At 45.0% G+C, this 14,614-nt stretch overlaps 1 protein-coding gene and 1 pseudogene across 1 annotated transcript in view; both read right to left on the reverse strand.

Annotated features, from left to right (window-relative positions):
• The window catches only part of ASIC2 (acid sensing ion channel subunit 2), a 1,088,307-nt gene that overhangs the window by 836,024 nt on the left and 237,669 nt on the right, over positions 1–14,614 (reverse strand). The gene's annotated exons all lie outside the window — the stretch shown is intronic.
• Positions 1–14,614, reverse strand: part of LOC119513757 — a 53,314-nt pseudogene that overhangs the window by 5,349 nt on the left and 33,351 nt on the right.

Below are 14,614 nucleotides of genomic sequence, written 5' to 3' on the forward strand. Positions count from 1 at the left end.
CACACCATTAGAAAGTGAAAGTCAGGATCCCAATCCAGGAGGTCTGACTCCAAAGCCCCAGTGGGTAACCTGAGACTAGCCTGCTGCCCAGGGTAGTCTCGGGTTTCTCTGCTTTGCTCTGCTCTGCTCTGGACTTCAGGAGGCTGAACTTTATGCATCTTGTCATCTGGGCTCCCTCCAGTTTAAGATTAGGTGCGGCACTGGGAGATAGCCACCGACAGAAGATTGGAGGACTGGAAGGGAGAAAGGTTGGGGTATTTATACTGCCCCCTGGCTCCCTTACTGCCTCACTTTAGTACTTGCAGGATCTGAATTCCATGGTGACAGCTCCTCTGGACCCTGGTGTTTTCACTTCCCCACCTTGCTCTTTCAGGCCTAGGGGTGGTAATAGCTCCCCACTGGTGTTTGTCCCTGGGTGCTTCACCATATGATGTTGGTTTTCTTATCCCTACTCACACCTCTGTGAATAGCCTTTTCCTTCTCTTTCCTGCTGGGATCCTGACTGATTCAAACCACCAACTTCAGCTTCAACTATGATCTCTCCTTCCCATCACACCTCTATTCCTGCATTAGGAAGACCATCTCTGATATTGGAGCATCTCTGATATTTTGTTCTTCCTCTTTATTCTTACTGTTCTGTCTTAGACTATCCCACTGGCTTCTTCCTGGACTCCCAGCTTGCAGGCTCTCATGTCTCCAATTTATCTTCCACAATGGTCAAAGTCTTCCCGGCGAAGCCCAGGTTCATGCTTCCATTTGCGTCTTCAAAACCCTTCAACAGTTCCCTAAAGCCTAAAGAATAAAATCAAACTTCTAAGCCTAGAGTAAGCCTTATTCATTTTTGTGTATCTCCCAGGGCCTTGCTTGTATTCAGTATAGGCTGTGTTGAGTGAAGAAAGCATTATCGTTACCTGTGAAGTTCCAACAAGATGTAATAGCACAGGAACATAGGACTACAATGAGCACATCCTCAAAGATTTTATAATCTCAGCCAGTATTGTAATCCCAGGATGAGCAGCTTCAAAAACCCTTCCCAGGCTCATCTGTTTTTCCCTGGCTCGCCACATAACAGCTTCATTGCCTGCACACACAGCAGTTTCAAGGCAGGGGCTGTGAAACAAATAGGAGCATGGGCTGGAGGCAAATGAAGTGCAGCTCCTGGGGCCTCCACCTGCTCTATCTGGGTCTTAGGCTGGTCAGTGAACTGCTTGAAGCCTGCTCTCTTATCTATAAAATACGGATAACAATTTATTACCTACCACATAGGGTTTTCAAGAGGATTAAATGGCGTGCTATTTATAAAGTAATAACCACAATGCCTGGCGCAAAGCAAGCCCTCAAGCCTGTGAGCAGGTTTTATTATCTGCCCTATTATAAGACAGGGTTATTATATTACATATGATTATGTCCATCATATAACCTATGTGCATACAGCTGTGCTTGTACACAGACTATTTTATTTAAATCTCCCCCAAATATCATGATATGTTATTAGCCCTACTTTGCACAGGAGGAAGGTGAGATGCAGAGAGGTCGTATGTCTTGATCAAGGTCACACAGCTCCTAAGTGCTGGAGTCAAGACTGGAATGTGGGTCTTCTGACTCAAAAGCAGGTTGTTCTCTCTGTCCTCTTAAGTGGTCCAATCAAAAGTCAGCTCAGCTTTCAAGGTCTAGCTCAAATGTCCTTTCCTCCATGAAATCTTCCCTAACTCCTTGAGAAGGATTCATCAGCCTTTCCTCTGCGCTCTGGAAGCACCCTGATTACAGACCTATTTGGATAATTGAATTCAGTTGTGTATTGTCCTTGGGTATTTACATTTCTGGCTCCTTCACTAAATTCTGGGTGCTTTGAGGGCATAACTGCCACTATATTCATGCTTGCCTCCCAGGGACTATCTCAGCATCTTGCATAAAGTAGACAGGAAGGCAATAAACATGCAAGAGGGGTTATCAGGAGGATAAATTAGTGATGTTGCAGTAATGAACAACCCCCCAATCTCAGGGACTTTCCAAAACAAAGGTTTATTTTTGTGCAATTCTCTATTCCTCTTGCAAGTTGATTAAGGCTCTGTTCCACATCACCTTCACTTTGGGACCTTGACCGGATTATTGACAGTCTTATGGAAGGTGGACAAAAGGAAGAGGGTCGAAGTCGCACTGGCTCTTAAAGCTTCTACTCAGAAGTGACACCCCTGCTTCCATATACATGTCACTGGCCAAGACAAGACACAGCCAAACCTGATGTCAGGGGGCAGGAAATGTAACTTTCTTTCAAAGAGAGTCTCTGAGTACAGATGGACAGAACTCCAACCTGTCAGAGAGAGCAAAGAGTGAATCTGTAAGCTGGCTCCGTTTTGAAAGGAACTAACAGCTAGTTATTGAAGAACTACTATGAGCTGAAAGTATCTTACACACACACGAGGAGCAAATTGTTTCAGTTTTACAGATGAAAAAACCAAGGCTTATAACAGTTAAGAGAATAGATTGCGATCACACAGATGGTAAAGTAGTAGGGCCCCGATTTGTCTTGGGTTTAACTAATTTCAAAGCTCTCTTTCCACTAAATTACACTGTGCTCCTTAGTTTTTGAGACTCCTAATTAGAAAACATCACTCTTTCTATAAGAAGAGGAGTAAATTCTTAAGTCAGAATGGCCCAGCAATACTGGCATTATTGGTTAGAAATTCAAACTCTCTAGCCCCACCTCAGACCTACCAAATCAGAATCTGCACTTTAACAAGATTCCCAGTGATCCAAAGGCACATTAAAATTTCAGGAGCTCTGGTGTAAATAACCAAAGAAAAACTCATGTATTTTTTCTCTCTCTGTTGGAATCAGAGAGCAGGGGAGAGCTGTTGTGGTGCTGCCCACTATTTGAAAGCCTCATCAAGTTAATTTTGTAGAAATTGGAGAAAATGACATGAAACCTGCTGCCTCATACTCATGTGGAAGCAGCTTTAACAGACACTGCTGTCTGGTGAAAGCTCAGGACCTTATGCAGCTTCCAAGCCTTTTCCTGCTTTCCCATATCTTACCATTCACTCATTCATTGTTAAATCAGCAAACATTCATTGTGTGCCTATCTACAAAGAACCATGCAGATCACTGGAACGGAGACGGTCCCTGCCCTGGGTTGCTTTCTGTCAAGTGGCGAGACACAGGCATTCAAATGGATACTTAAATACAGAACAATTTGAGTTCATCAAATTATGAACAATGTGTTTGGGATCCCAGAAGAACATACTACCAACATCTTGCGGGTGTGAGGGAAGGCCTCACAGAAGAAACACATAGGAGGAGCTCTTTAAGGCGTGAGCCGGAGCTCACGGTGCAAGGGCTGGGGAGGGCCTGATGGATTTCAGGCAGTGACCAGCAGGTAGGAAGTCACTGAGGCAAGCAGGTTGTACTGGGTAGAGCTGGTGCCTGGGATTGAAGGGAAGCGAGATGGGGTCTTCAGCTGTTCTTGGGTATAGATTCCAGGAAGTCCTAAGAGTGGAAACCTGATGGGACATGCAGGAGGAAGTGCCGAGGGATAGGCTCTGGTTGGGAAATAAGTATTGGGTCAGCCCCACTCAGGCCCTCTTGTCTTGATCACCTGTAGGTTCAGTCCCACCCTGTTTCTGATCTAATCCAGAACAGGGCAGGCAGTATTTTCAATGAGACATTTTTTTTAACGCATTTTTTAAATTGTGAACTTTAACATATATACGTAACAGTGATAACTTTCAAGGTATAATTTAACGAGTAGTTAGAGAAGAAACTTCAAAGAATGTCATGGGTCACAGTTCCACCACTTCAGCTATTTCCAATATTGTAAAATATAACATACATACAGGAAGTGTTAATTTTCCATGTACAGCTCAACAAGTAGTTTATATAGGTAATTTCAAAAATTGTTATGGGTTACAGTTCCACAGTTTCAGTTCAGTTCAATGAGACATTTAAGTAAAGAGATTATTTTAATGTAGAGCCCCCCCAAAATTAAATGGTTGTACATTTAAACAATTAAATAGAATGTACTACAGGAGCATAGAAAGAGGCCACCCCACCCAACTCAGGAGGTCAGGGAAGGCCTGCAGGGGGAGGCCATGATTGAGCTGAATTTTAAAGGAGTCGAGGTGAACTGAATGAAGAAGAGGAAGGGAATGGAAGAAGTAGAGGTGCAGAGCAAGGCTGAGGGCAGGGCAGGGATAGAACGGTGTGAACAAAGGCTGGGGCTCCGCAAGCGTGAGGAGCCGCGAGCTCATGTGACTGGAAAACGCAGTTGGAGGGAGGAATGGGTGGTTTCTTCAGGTTGTCATGAGTTCCTCAGATATGAATATGTTCTACCTCCTAACCCTACCTGCTTTCCTCATATCCCAGTTTGGGCTCCAGGCACTGGGACTCCTGGAGGCAAGGGAAAAAGAGCTTTGCTGGCCACACCGAGCATTGGGAAGATGGGGACCTGAAGGGAAGTGGGCTGTAGATGCATGATGCTGGGGAAGGAAAGATGCCAGGACAGGGGACAGAGGAGTCAGTCGTGCATGTGCAAGTGCCCATGGATAAGGAGGCAATTAACATACAATTAACCTCCATGAACTGCAGTTCTGTGTGCACATCAGAAAGAGATTTGGAGATCATTAAATATGGTAGTGGATGAGTAGAGGGGGCTGCAGAGTGAGGGAGGCAGGAGGAAAACCTGATGGCTACCTTTTGGGGTTCTCTGTCACAATCGGTCCACAGTATGGATTGGACAGGAGACCACCGCATGGGAAATGCAGCGGAACCCGGAAGGGACCTCTTCTCCCTCCCTCATCCCATGCACAACTGCCCCTTCTGTGGCCTGGCCTAATACATGCAGCATTAACTGCAGATGCTTCCTGGGAGGGGTGGGTCTGGGGGGGGCTAGCTACTCCTGACAACTGCCTCCTTGGAGCCTGCCTAGTTTATTAAATTAGCAGGTTTCTCTCTTGTGTCGAGGGCACTGGAGGATGAAATGCCAAATGGATCAGTTGCATGGAATCTGAGATTGATAAATTTGCAGAGCTGGAAGGCTCCTTGGAGAGCATCCGGTGCAACCCCCCTCATTTTTCAGATGAGGAACCTGCAGTTCAGAGATAGCAAATGCCTTCCCTACAGTCACAATTGCTACTTGAAACTCAAAACTAAGAGGCACCAAATGCTGGAAAGTGAATCTGCTCCATAATTTACCACTTCTGCATGTTTAGTGTGCTTTATATCGAATTTACTTTTGATAAGAGGTACCTGCAATCTCAGACGTAATTTACTGTGAAGGATAATTCTTAAGATTTCCCATCATTATTAACAGAAACTTGAATTATGTGGCATGTTATATTGGAACATGGGTTTAATTTAACCCATGGCAAACAATTCACTCAGTTAAAAAAAAAATTCTTTCTGAAATGAGAAGGCAGCCTGGTTTCTTGCAGAGATAATGCTAATGTGAATTGCAATTCCCTGCCTACATCTGCCTTCTCAAACAGATATTCATGCCTGTCTTTACAATCTTCATTAGTGTCCACTGCTAGGCTGGGCATCTTAGAACAGCTCTCGCTGCTGCATGGAGACATGGAGCCCAAGAGAAGAGGGAAGGGTTAGCTACCCTCAACCCAAGTCAGTGAGCACTGTGTACCCAGCACTGTGCTAGTCCCCGGTCCTCAGGATCCATTCCTCTAGGAGTTCACTGCCTCACCAGGGCTGGCCCACCTCATGAAGAAGGGTAATGTCCTCCAAAGAGGCATAACCTTCTCCCAGCATCTGCTTAGAGCTGGACCCAGCCCAGACTAAGGCCACTCCCATGACCCCAGCATAGAGCTCCATTTTCTCCCTCTAAAAACTGCACTGTCCAATAGAGTAGCCATCAGCTACAGGTGGCTATTTAAATGTAAATTACTTTAAGATAAAAGTAAAAATTCAGTTTCTCAGTTTCACTAGCTACATTTCAAGTACTCATTCACGTGTGGCTGGTGGCTACCATATTGGCCCTTGCAAATTTGGAATATTTCCATCATCATAGAAAGTTCTGTTGGGCAGCACTGCTCTAGAGGCAGGCTTTGTCCAGGGAGAAATTATCCTACCTAAGAGGTACAGAAAAGTGGGCAGAGTCAGTAGATGTGGGCATTGGAGAAGCTTCTGCTGGGAAAGAGATAGGCAAGGGCAGCTCCCCATTTGCTCCAGGATCTGTTTCTGCTGTGCATCCTGACTCCAACTGGCCCCCACTCTTTTTTCTCCCAGTGAGATCAGGTAAACAACCAACCTGGGTAGGTCATCTGCATTTCCTCAAAAGCCTCATCAATGTCTTCTACTGTAGATGTATTCTATTCAACACCCAGGATGGGGAAGAATGACAGTAACAACCAATCATTATGTGCAATATTGCACTTGGTTCTCAAGAACCCCTGTGTATATAATACGCAGATGAAGAAACAGGGGTCCAGTAAAGAACTTGCCCATATTCTGCAATGACTGGGGAGCTAGGACCCCAGACCCAAGCTCTGAACCACCATCCATGCTAGCTTCTGCAGGAGTTGCTCAGAGTCCTGGGCCTACCACTTTCTGTGTGTTTCCTGTAGGCAAGACACATAAATGCTTCAATTCTCATTTTGCTCTTCCATCAAATGGAGAGAACCTGCTTTCCATTCTTTACAGGGGGCTTTGTGAGGATCAGATGAAAGAGTTTGGTGAAAAGTGCTTTGCAAACATTAAAGCCTTGTCAGCGTCAGGTGCCATAATGAAAAAGTGACTATCGCCACCGACCTGCAGGCTAGTTCTTTGTGAGTTGCAGATCACTTGGCGAGCTTGTTAAATATGAAGATTCTCTAGCCCCATCCCAAGTGGCTCAGACCATGTAAGTAGGGAGTGGGGCCCGGGAAACTTAATTTGTAAAAGTGCCTCGGGTGGTCTGATGCTGAGGATCCCTGGGTCCTTTGGAAAATACTGATTTTAGGTCTCCAGCTTTGGGAATCCTTGATGATCCAAAACTGTAGTAAACAAAGCAGAAACTGTTTCCTAAGGAGAGCCTGTCTCCTTCCTGGTGGAGAGGTGGGGTGGCTGGACCTCTCTTCAGGTTTCTTCAGATTCCTTAATTTTCAACAGAACACAGGGAGCTGCCCCCAGTGGACAATGCAGTGCATCACCCGACACTGTGGAAGAGAGGGCCCCCTGCTCTCCCATCATCTATGTCTTACTGTAAACTCACTTGGGAGAAACTCTCCATAGAAGCCCGCGCGAAGGGTGCCTGGGCCACACATTTCTCTAAGATGTTCTGCATCATCCTGGTCAGACCATCAGAAAGGGGCGAGCTCAGATGGCATGATTTCGGCTGCTTGCAAAAAGGCTTTTACTAAATTGCACATTGGCATTAGGTCATCGGCCACTTGTAAGAAAAGATGTCATAAGGAAACTCTCCTTTGAATATGCTGAAGGGATGCTCTTGAGGACACTACAACATAAAATTTTCTCCTTATGAGGACCAATAGGGGAAATTTCTCTCGGGTTTCAGTTACGGGAAAACCTGAGCTGCTCTTGAGCAATGGTGTTGGGTTTATCTCATGGGCACTGAGGTTTGAAATTTATCATCTTCATATTTCTGTCTATTTCAATGGTTAGGAAGTTCAAAACCAAAGTTGCTGCTGACCTCTAACAAGACGATAAGATATATAAAGTGCATACACTAATTTCACTCCTGGCTTTATGTTTTTAATTACTTATTTATTTTGGTGAGCTCTTTAGACTTGACCAAAGATTTCAAGGGGGAGAGGAAGGGAGGATGGGAGTCTGCAGTACACAACCCACTGCAAACAGAATTTCTTTATTAGGCATTTCTTTACTCCCAAGCCCCTCCCTGGAGCTTCTGGGTGGTGATTTTATTTTTCTGCTCGTATTTTTCTTTCTCTTCAGCATATTCATTGAGCATTTTCCCTTCTTACATGACATGCAATTTGGTAATCTGCTTTAAAAAACAAGGTTATTTTAATGAGCCATGCAGTTTCATGAATCTTTGCCTACAATAGTTATTGCTTATCTGTTAGGTGCCCAGAATTGTTCTAGGTGCTGGGACTATAGCGGTGAATGAAGTAGACAAGTTCCTTGCAACAGAGTTTATATTGCGCTGGGTGTTTGGGAAACAGACAATGAATAAGGAAACAACAAAAAAAAATTTTTAAAGTAACTTCATAGAGTAGGTGAGCTTTAGGTAATGTGATAGCAGATGACTGTGGATGAGAAATATTACATAAGGTTGAAGGGAAGGCCCTTTGTGGACATGATACTCACACTGAGACCTGAATGAGGAGGAGGCAGCCACTCAAAGATCCCGGACAAGTCTTCCAAGCAGAGGAAGCAGCACGTGCAAAGGCCCTGATGCAGCGACAGGTATGCTGTGCTGGAAGAATGTTTATTCCCACCTGGCATGTTCCTAAACAGCTTTCAAAAAACATTCTCACATCTATCTGTTTTCTGCTTCAAATAATCCCCAATGCTCTCTATATCACTCAAAGGAAAGGCCAACTATGTCATGCTTGTACTCCTTCTATACCTGTATAATTCACACTGAATTGCACATGTCAGCTCGCAAGTGGGCGAGCCCCTCAGGCTGTGAGCAACTCGGGTGTCCTCAGGGAGGGCAAGAATAGCACCTTCCTTCTCCTCTCTAACACAGTTCCTGGCACACAGGAAGCACACACTTTTATTTCTCAGAACCAAACTTTACCAAATTGAACTGAAATCTAGGCAGTGCTCACACTCAAGCAATATCCCCCAGGCATTGTTCTAAGGTACACATTTTCCATTTGCAGAGTCACAAGCTGCCTGTGCTCTGCTTGTGACCTGAATAGATGAGCAGCAGAGAGCCAACTGCCCGAGCAAGCGCGCCTAACCAGCCTCCGTGAGGGCAGGGGGGCCCGCCACCTCCCGCCTCTCAAGAGCCCCTTCTGGGAAAGGAATGACTCTTACGGCAGTATTGGATTTCCCTGCAAGATTTATGACCCAATTTAAAGTTATGGGGCTTTTATTAATTATAATAAACACCAATTTCATTACACTTCAACTTCCAAAGAAATTACATACTATGGAAAGGAAATAAAATGTTAGTTTTGCGCTAATGCCAGGCACACATTCACTGGCCGGACACGAAGGAGCGCGGCGTTCGTGCTGGTTGCTCAGTGGTGCAGAGAAAGGGGCGTTTGGGAAGGAAGAGCCTGAGGAGCTGTTTCCAGGATTTAAATCTATTTGGTCAAAACACAATTGAAGTGAGGTACGCTGCTACGCGGGGCTTGATGGACAAGTTCCTTTATGAGGAGCTGTACGGAGTAGAGCGAGCACTTCGGGCTCTAAGCCTTGAGTTCTAAACCTGTCTCTGGTTTGCTGTGTGATCTTAAATAGGTTGCTCCCCATCTCTGAGACTCATCTGAAAGATGAGGACTTGACCTAGATCAGGTAAAGCAAATAGATTTCACCTTTTATGCCAATTCCAATATATAGTGTGGTTACGTGCAAGGCTATTTTGAAAAGGATGCTACATATGGCATGTGTTTTGCTTGTAGAAGATACTCAACAAATACTATTTACTCACAAAATATCCTTCCATATCTCCAGCCTACCCTGAGCTCAAAAAGCCATGCCAACTGATGGCCCTCTCCATCCTATGTGGGTTTTGGAGATCTGCCTCTTCTAAAGCCTCACCTTAGTAGGCATCTGATACACAGGCTTTATTAGCATGTACCCCTTGGGCAAAACTGAGCCCCACAGCTTGGAAAGGAGTATTTTTTTTAAGCTGATTGGTTTTAGATTTTATATTTACAGTCTTTCTAACCCTGTGCTACTTTTGTTTTTGCTGGGGAATGGAAAAAAATTTGGCACTTCTGGGATGATGGGGTTTGATGAACCCCCTAAAGGGATGGAGAAGAGGATTCAGCAACTTTGTGCAATTGCTTCCTGCCAGATGTGAAATTAAGCTTCTGGGTACAAACCCAGGGTACATTTGGATAATGAGTGGGAAAGCCTGCTGGGGCCCATGAGAGAGGAAGAAGGGAGGACACCCTGAAAGGAGCTATGCATGTGTGCGTACGTGTGTTCCACTGTTACATATTTCTGAGCAGAGAACATATACCAGCAGAGTGATCTGTTCCCCCCTAGGGGCCCTTACCCCCTTGCTTGGTGCACCCACCATTATGAAAGTAGCATCTGGGTTGTCACTTAGTGGTTAAGAGCCCACATTTTGGAGTCATTCAGACCTGAGTTTGAATCTCAGCTTCAACACTCACTAGCTTTGTGAACTTGGGTCAGTCTTTTAACCTTGATGGGCCTCAGTTTCCTCATCCATAAAAATAATAGTGGGGTAATCACTTGGAGAGTGAGTAGATGAGAAAGGTACTAAATTCAAGACATCTTGGTTAATAACTTGAAGTTTCAGCTTAGCACTAAGTCACGGTGTGGCAATGGACCTGACCCTGGCCCTTGCCGGGCCTGTTTCTCCAGCAGTGGGCAAGGCAGCAGCACTGTCTAAACGCCCAGGCCCTTCCAGTTCTGCCCATCGGTGACCTACATGATGAATACCGTCTGAGTTCCCAGAATGCTCGAAGCTCTCCAGTGAATGCTTTCTACTGCCAACCCTGCAATTTCAGCCCACACTGGGAAGGTCAGACTCTGGAGACGGACTGCCAGGTTTTGTGTCCCAGCTCAGCACTTACTAAAAGTGTGCTTTGGGCAAGTCACCCAAGCCTCTATTTCCCCATCTGGGTAAACGGAGGGATAGTGGCAAGGATTAGATGCCGTATTCTGCGTAGCGTGTTTAGCACCTTGCCTGGAGCGTGGTAAGCACTGAAGAAACATGGCCTGCCAAATGATGGAACCAAACCTGGCTCTCAAGGATGTTGCATAGTTTCATTGAGGCCAACAGGCAAATAGCTTTTAAAGCGTTTTCATAATTCAAGCATGGTTGATGCCTGGATATCTTCCCAGGCTGAGTCAGTCCCAGTGAAGAATCGCCCCTGATCACCAACCACCACACTTTGATCTGGTGTCTATCCCGTATGTTCTGAAATATCGGGATTCTTTTTGAATTATATCTTAAGAGGCAGAATAAATTAAAAGGCAAGAACATTTTAGATGCAGTAAAATCTAAATTCAAGTCCGGGATCCTCTTTGCTTGACTTTGGAGCAAAGACACCGAACGCCTCTGAATCTCAGTTTCCTCATCTGTAAAACGGGGCATATAATAGCTGCCCTAGCTGGGAATTGTGAAAATTAAATTAGATAAAAATGTAAAGCACTTAGCAGGCAGTAGGTACACAATAAGGAACAATGTTTTCCAAATATGAATGTGTTCTTCTGTTTCTATTGTTATCCTACCAGCTTTAATTGCCTCTAGGCAAAGATACCAGTTATTGTAGTTCTTTTCTCATTCTGCCTTGGGGCCTAGTAGAGGGCAAATGAATAGGTAAGCAAGAGCTCAGCTAGTCTGCCTTTAGGCCAAGGCTGTGGGTTTCTCTCCTTGGTCTCGATTTTCCTTTCCCCAGGATGGCAAAGCCGGTGCAAAAGTGGAAGTCAGTTCCATAATATTCCTCCCCTCTCCCATTGTCAGCTTTATTTTCCACACCAGTTCAACTCACTCCATCACGTGTTTTCTTTGGGGGAATCTTCGCTCCCTGCCAGCCCAAGTAAGTTCTGATTTTGCATATTCAAAGTGTCAAGTGACACTGGAACAGCCAGGGGATGAATATTCATGATCACTCCTCAGCTGTGCAGTGGGCAAGAAGTGCTGATGGAGGAGGATGGGCAGGGCTGCCTGCGCTCTCAGTCTGCAGGAGCTCGCTGCTCCGCCAGGATGCATCAGCCCCACGGCCTGGCTTCTGCAACTCCTGGTGGCATTGTGGACTCCATGACACCCCCCTGGCTGCAAGAGCAGCTCCCACTTTACCGTGAGAGAGCCTGGGACCTCTGGGCATCTCACTTATCTGAATCCTCTCGGGACATACGTGCACTAGGAATGTTACAGGAAACAGTTTTTATCCCACAGATTATAGTCCATGTTACCACCTGTGGCCTTGGCTTAGAAGGCAACACTTTCATTGTAGTTGGTGTGCATGGAGCCTTCTGGGGTTGCAGAATGTGGCAGTCATGGTCCCACCCATTACCTTCTTCTATTCTGCTCTCTACAAGCACCCAAAGCATGCATGTCTCTCTTGTTAAAGGGCAACTGGAGGACATCCTTGCTGGAAAACAACAAGACATTATAAAGTAGTAGCAGTAGCTCCTTGTTCCTATTTAATTAGAATCTGGGGATAGGGGGTTGTGTGCTGAGGATTATGGAGATTTAGTGAAGCTCCTCAAATGATGCTGATGGTCAGGCACATCAGGGAACTGGTGTTATACCATGTTAAGGAGATATCACCTAACAGGTGTGTGGCCTGTAGAACTTTGCAAAGGAGGGATTTTGGACAGAAACGTGAGCTGCTATTCCAAGTACTATGTATCAGAATGAGACAAGCTCAGAAACCATTTCCTCCTTCCAACTTCATTGATATTCTGCACAGCATATATCAAATGCCCTTCCATTTGCTCCAGGAAAAAAAAAGAGATGTTTTTGCCCAAGACCCTCTCTCTCTCTCTGTCCCTCCCCATTTCACATTAAACTGTATGGTGGCATCTTACCCACTAGACTTTGAGCTGTTCAAGGACAAAGACTGTCTCTTAATCATCTTTGTCCTAACATTGCATAGTACAGCATCTGCTACATGAAGTACTTAAGGAATGGTTTTGAATCTAATAAAATGTGTCTTTATCCAACTCTCCCTGAATGGTTCATATTGACTTTAGCTGAAATTTGGGTTTAAAGCTACCCACAACACACAAAAGTCATGGCTGCAAAGCGGGAAAACTGTATTTTCAACAAATGTACCTATACATGTCAATGTGTGTTACATTTCAAAATAGTTAATCTCCTCGGAAGGCTAAACACTACTTCCAATAATATTACTCTTGCTCAAATGTATCTTAAATACTAGTTTCATAGCTGTCGTCTTCTAGCTGAAGACCTGAGATGGCTAGAACCTGGCCCCGGAGGTGGGAGTCCTGAGAGGGAGGAAACGTGTCTGCTGGGTGGATGATCATAGCAACTGCAAAAACTAGTCTGAGAGTGAGCACTGGCAAGTTCAAGTGCACCTACACCAGGGACACCATGGTGGGAACCGAAGATGGATGAGGAATGTAGACTATTGGGACAGTTCTGGAAATGAAGATTGATTATTCTCAAACTTGGAGGTTCAGTGCAGGCAAAATGCTCTGGGTTAACAAGATGGGGCTAACTTTTCCCAGAAGCTATAGGAAACACTAGCAGGCAAAAGAGTTCCAAATAAGATGTCATTTAATCTCATTTTATCCCCAGATAGGGTTCTCTGTTCACATTTCTGTTTTTTTTTTAACTTTGTATTTTGAAAAAAAAAAAAAGGTAAACTTACAGAAAAGCTGCAAAAATAGTACAGAATTCATGCAAACCCTTTACCCAGCTTCCCCTAATGTTAATGTAACTAGAGAGCAATTATCAAAACCAGGAAATTAACACTGGTACAATGCTATTAACTAAACTATAGACCTCATCCAAATTTCATCAATTTTTCCACTAGTGTCCTTTGTCTGTTTCAGGATACATTCCAGGATCTCACATTGCATTTAGTTGTCCTTAGTTTCCTTCCATTTGTGACAGTTCCTCATTCTTTCATTGTCTTTCATGACCTTGACAGTTTTGATGAGTATTAGTTATTTTGTAGAGTGCCTCTCAACTTTGCCCTGAATTCTAAATGGAGAAGAGACATCACCGTTGACAGGCTACAGGGGTGCACAAGAACACTAATTTCCCATTTTTACAGTCACATCTTACTTTGATTGACTCAACTCATCTCCCTTTCTCCAACTGGAGTCAAATGGCTTTTGTTTGTTTCCAAATTTCATACTCACTCCACAAAGGTAAAGCATCTCAAGTTTGAAGAAACAATAGAAGGCTGCAGCACAGCGCTCAAGAAGCTCCCCAAAGAGAAGCTGCAGAAAAGTTTTCAGCAGAGGCTGCACTATCCAAGTAAGTGTTTAACCTCTCTGCGTCCTACCTTACCCACATAATGGGGTGAGACGGCTGCCAGCCATCAGCGCGGAGGCAGGACTAATGAAGCTGAAACAAGGGGTGGACTCCCGGAGCGAGCCTCGGGAAGATGTGCAAAACAAGCCAACATGGCTGAAGCCAGAGTGCAGCCAGGGTCCGACGTGGAAAAAACCAAAGGGCAGACAGTAAATCTGAACAGTGAACAAGTAAGAGTCAGAGCCCACAGAAAGGAGTCAGAAGTCAACAGGACAAGGCAGGAGGAGGGGGGATAGGTGTGCTATTATGCTAACTCCCTCTGATGGAGACGTGTAAGCACCTCCTCTCCAGGAGGGCCTCGGAGACCCAGTAAGGGGACTGTCTTACTTACATTTCTGAAACTTGTGTTCAAAATTCAATCATGATACTCGCTGCCCTCCCCCCTATGTGGGACCTGACCCCCAGGGGTGTAAATCTCCCTGGCAACGCAGAGTATGACTCCCGGGGATGAATGTGGACCCGGCATCATGGGACTGAGAATATCTT

This window comes from Choloepus didactylus, chromosome 18, assembly GCF_015220235.1.
Source record: "Choloepus didactylus isolate mChoDid1 chromosome 18, mChoDid1.pri, whole genome shotgun sequence".
In the NCBI taxonomy this organism is placed as follows: Eukaryota; Metazoa; Chordata; class Mammalia; order Pilosa; family Megalonychidae; genus Choloepus; species Choloepus didactylus.